The sequence below is a fragment of the Mastomys coucha genome, unplaced genomic scaffold, assembly GCF_008632895.1.
Source record: "Mastomys coucha isolate ucsf_1 unplaced genomic scaffold, UCSF_Mcou_1 pScaffold22, whole genome shotgun sequence".
Lineage (NCBI taxonomy): Eukaryota > Metazoa > Chordata > Mammalia > Rodentia > Muridae > Mastomys > Mastomys coucha.
Genome location: NW_022196905.1, coordinates 100,498,396 through 100,503,923, shown reverse-complemented (window position 1 = coordinate 100,503,923; position 5,528 = coordinate 100,498,396).

Here is a 5,528-nt window from a genome sequence, read left to right as displayed (position 1 = left end):
CCAAGCATTTAATTAATTGTTTAATGAAGTATTTGTTTTGTAATAACTAATACAGAAAACTGGACATGAAAACTGTAGGCACTGCTGTGAATCTACAGGACTTGAGAACTCATTTATGAGACAAACATGCAAGAGTTTGGAGGCATGGCCCAGGGAAGACTTGGAGCTCAGTAAGCAGAAATCAGTGCATGAGTGTGCTGGAATCTCAGAAGATCAAGTGCTGGTCTTTAATTTTTTATTTCTGTTGTGTTCTGGAGAATTCAGCCATGTTCTGCTGCAGTCTTAAGTTTTAAGTTCTGTTTAAGAGTCTGAAGAGATTTCATGACAGCATGGCATCTAGACTATGCCATGGCTGTTTCTGCCTTTAGCCAGTCTTAGGGTGAAATTAAAGATCAATTAATACAGTAGAAAGATGTAGAAAACGAATAGTCTAATAAGGAAAACTTTCACTGGAACACTTCTATTTACAAACAGGGATACGTAGGAAAGTGTTTAGTCACACAGAAACTGCTGTATCCATGGCTTTGGTAGTCTGAGTTATCTCAAGCTGGCAGCAAAAGTGCTGTTGGTTTTGTAGGCATGCATGAGGTTCTAGGGTCGTGGGAGCTGTACCAAGTCTCCAGGAGGAAGCCAGAACAGCGAGCCTAAATAAAGTCTTCCTCTCAGTGCCTTGCAAAACAGGGGAGCTTAACAGAGGCCAGACGCTGTGAAGTCCAACATAGACTTTAGAGGGCTCAAAGAAAATGCTAGGCCAGACACAGAGGCCAATAATAGATGTCAAAGAACCCTAACATAGTTCCACACACTAGTGTTCTAACTCATGATACTTTGTGTCTCCACAGTACCACAGCCTCATCCAGTCAGTGAAACTGTAATGATCTGCAAGCTTGTATGTGACCTTATGGAGAAACTTCAGTTTATACTGTAAACCACCACTGCTGAGGGCTACCATTGTCGTCCTGTTTATAGATGAGGAAGCCAAGACTCAGGGAGACAAAGCCATAATTCCCAGCATCCACCAGTCTAGCTTAGGGCCCGTACCTTTACCATACTCGGCTGACTCTCAGTTACTCTGAAATTAATCATCTTTCCTGGAAGAGGTGCAACAAGTCAATGCCTTCAGGAAAATGACTCAGCAGTGTTCATAGACCTTAGGAGGGTCTCAGCTTCCATTCAATAGTGGACTCACCTCTGCTGATAAACCTTTTTTAAAAAACTATTTTATTTATTTATTATATGTAAGTACACTGTAGCTGTCTTCAGACACCCCAGAAGAGGGCATCAGATCTCATTATGGATGGTTGTGAGCCACCATGTGGTTGCTGGGATTTGAACTCAGGACCTCTGGAAGAGCAGTTGGTGCTCTTAACCACTGAGCCATCTCTCCAGCCCCCAATAAACCTTTTTTTTTTTTAAAAAAAAAAGTTTTAAAATTTACTCTTTGAGAGTTTCTTATGTGTATATATGTATATTTTGATCATATCCACTCTTTATTCCTTTCTCTCCAGCCAACTCTCTCTCTTTCTCTCTCTTTCACACACACACACACACATACACACACACATGTACAGGCATACACACATGCACACATACACATGCATGCACACACATACACAGACACACAAAAACACACACAAACACACAGATACATGCATTAGTGCTGTCCATAAGTGTGTGGATGTAAGATCATTCATTGGAGCATGGGAAGCCTAGCTGAGCCAGGACCCCTTCCACAGCAGCCATCAACTGGCAACAGCTCCTCAGCTAGAGGTAGAACCTTGAGTCCCAGTCCCAGCCTCAGCCACGCTGGAGTTAAGGCCTGCTCGATGCCTTCAGGCATGCACAGCGGCTCTGAGTTCCCGTGCACAGGGCTAGTCATATACAGAAGGCACTTTCTTGGTGTCCTTCCTTAGTCTTTGCAAAAAACTTTTACAGAATTCTTTATGAACAAAAGTAATGCTAGAGGGATCACAGGAGGTGGTTCTGGATAAATGCCGCGGAAACCAGCACAGCGTTGCCACAGACATGATGGTTGATGAGCTAGAAGTGAGGATGGGATTTCAACCTTCAGCTGCTGCATCTGACTCTCAACAGAGATGCCAAAAACATATGTAAGGAAGATTGCCAGGGCTGGAGAGAAGGTCAGAGGTTAAAAAAAATCTGTGGTTCTTACAGAGGACCCAAGTTCAGTTTCCAGCACTCACATGATGGCTCACGACCATCTATAGGCACTATGTGGTACATATGAACACATGCAGGCAAACACTCTATATAAAATAATAATAATAATAATAATAGTTATACAAAAAAGAAAGGAAGGGAGGGAGGGAGGGACAGAGGGAGAGGAAAGGGAAAGAGGGCGTCTTTAACACATTGCACTGAGATTTCAGTATCCAAATGCATAACTGACATCAGACCCCTGTTTTTCACAAGGTCAGTTTTGAATGCGTTAAAAACCTTTACAAGGAGTTGGGGATTTAGCTCAGTGGAAGAGCGCTTGCCTAGCAAGTGCAAGGCCCTGGGTTCAGTCCTCAGCTCTGGAAAAAAACAAAAACAAAAACAAAAAAACAACAACAAAAAAACAACCTTAACAAACTTGGAAACAATAAAATATAGGGAAAGGGTTTAAGATGCAGATATTGACAACAACTTGCTGGATAAGACTCTAGTATCTCAGGAATTACTTACAAGAGCTGACAGGCAGAGCCATATAAAATTAAAAGCTTCTGCACAGAGAGGAAATGCTTGCCACAGTCAGGAGAGGGCCTATGTACTGGGAGGAAATCCTACCAGCATTTTTTTTTCCCCCGAGACAGGGTTTCTCTGTGTAGCCTTGGCTGTCCTGGAACTCACTCTGTAGACCAGGCTGGCCTCAAACTCAGAAATCCCCTTGCCTCTGCCTCTCAAGTGCTGGGATTAAAGGCGTGCGCCACCACTGCCTGGCTCCTGCCAGCCTCTTATCTGACTAAAATTAAAATCCATCATCTGTAAAGAATCAACTAATTAAATAGAAAAAGAACAGTTAATCAAATCACTAAATGTCAAATGAATAAACAGCTCACAAAGGAGCTGTGTTGTCAATAATTACACAGGAAAAGTTCAACTTCTTCAGTTACAAGAGTAATATAAATTACAACTACATTGAAAATCTCTTTCACTCTGGTCACAATGGCTGCCATCAAGAAAACAAAAACAAGAAAAATACTGGCAAGCATACAAGGAACCAGGAACATGTCAGAGTATGAATTAGTTTATCCACTATGGAATTCAGTATGGAGGCGCCTCAACAAACCTAAAAATAGAACTACCATAGGATCCAGCGATACCATTCCTGCAAACGCGTCAGAAGTAATAAAAGCAGAGACACTTGCACATACAACAGAGACACTTGCACATGCGTGCTTATTGATCCAACATCCACAGTAGCCAATTGTGGAATTAGTGTGGGTGTCCATTGATGAGTTAAAAAAATGTTATAATTTTACCATGGAATATTACTCAGTCATAAAGAAGAATAAAACTGTGTCACATGCAGAAAGGTGGATGGGATGGGAGATAATTACATTAGGCAAATGGAGCTAGAGTCAGAAGACAAACATTCATGTCTTCTTTCACATGTAGAATTAGGATGTAAAGGTGGAAGGGAGATTATTTGGGAGGAGGAAGGGACCAGTGGGGGCTAAGAGAGAATATCAGGTACAGGAATATGATCCACATATATTATGTACAGGAATATATATATTTATTTAAAATATACATGAAAATATCACAAGCCTCATAAAAATAAAAAAGGAATATTTAAATGCTACTTTCAGACAAACGTGAGTACAATTTTTTAAAAGTCACAGTATAATTTAGAGTGGAAAAAAAGAGGCAGACAGTCAGAGAGACAGACACTGTAATCTCCCAGTAACAGTAAAATCACAGCACATCATCTAGATGGACAGCTATATAATACAGTCAGAGCATGCGAGATAAGCATGTGAATGCTTTTATAAAGACCACACTTCCAAATGTCCCTCGTGTTTTACTAACATGAGGGAAATGGATGTAGATGGGTATATGTTTTCAATTTTCTCTTTTCTCTTTGAAAATGTTTTACTGGTGTTCAAGATGTGCTTGCCGAGCATTCACAAAGTTCTGGATTCATGTCCAATACCACATAAAACCATGCATGGCGCTGCAAGTGCAATTCCACTGGAAGGTAGAGGCAGGAGGCAGAAATTTATGCTCATACTCAGGTACACAGCTTATCTAATGGCAGCCTGGGCTTCATAAAACCTTGTTGGAAAAATCTGAAAAAAAAAAAAAGTTTTGTCTTTTTGTTTTTTCAAAGAAAGCAACAAAGAGAATGTTTTGTCAGCCTTGCTGCTTCAGGGACTTTAACGCTATTGTTTTCTGACCTCCTGTGGAGAGTAGACCAAAGCGCCCTGCACTGCTGGGTCTTTGAGAGAGAGGGGAAGGACTTTATCTCCCCCTATTCTCAGTTCCCTTCCCATCTCTCTCCAGCCTGAGAAAAGCTCAAAGCTCAAAGCTTTTCCATGCTGGTGCAAAGAGATGAGGTTTTGAATCAACAGATTTTGTTGGATTTAAATGTCATTTTAATTTTTTAACTGATTTAGAAAAGCACAAAGGTGCACGTGTTTCTGGGGCGGCAAGAGTACACCAATATGCAAACCTGGGCTAATTAGGCCACTTCCCTGAAACAGAAACCACTAGACTCCCTGAGTATCCTTCTCTTCAGGAGGCCATGGGAGCAGGGAAGATGGGCCCCCAAAGTTCCTTTACTCCAGGAATCCCTTCTGAAGGCAAACCTGGGCTTGGAGAGAATGTCAGGACTGCACCTTAAAGTTCCCAGAACCCCCAGGTTCTACCTCCCTCTAGACACTGGGTCAGACATTCCTTCCAGAGATGGGTTTTGTGAGTAATTTTTTTAAAGTTATGATACATAGACTCTTCCATTTAGAATAAAGTGTTTCACCAAACATCCTGGAGGAAGTGATGAAACTAAAAAGAAAAATAAAAGCATTTTCTCTTTCTCTCGTTACTTTTTCCATTCACTAAATAAAATTGACTCTTTTTTCCATGAGAGTTCACACTGGGTCTGTCTCTGTAAGAGTCACACTGTTCAGCCCACACACACTGTGATATGTTATTTACTCAGTCTCTTCTCAGGAACCACGCTTACATGTGACCCCTGAGCACCGGCTCCCTCCCTCTTCAGATCTGTGAAATCTGTCTTGTAAAAATTAGCAGTTTAGTGATACCTCATTTTATAAAGTAATGCAATTTAAACATGCCAGTCAGGAAAGGGTCATTAAAGGAAGATAACATTTTCTTTGTGTTTAAAAGATTCATCGCATTAATATATGAGAGGGTCTTGCCCAGCACAGAGTCTCATCATACAATTTCAGCCCTTGACTGCTGGAGCATCGTCAGAGTTTTGAAGATGATCTTGGTCTACATAGTAGCTTCCAGCACTACTAGGGCTACTTAGTAAAGACTTGTCTCAAAAAAAAAAGGGGTGG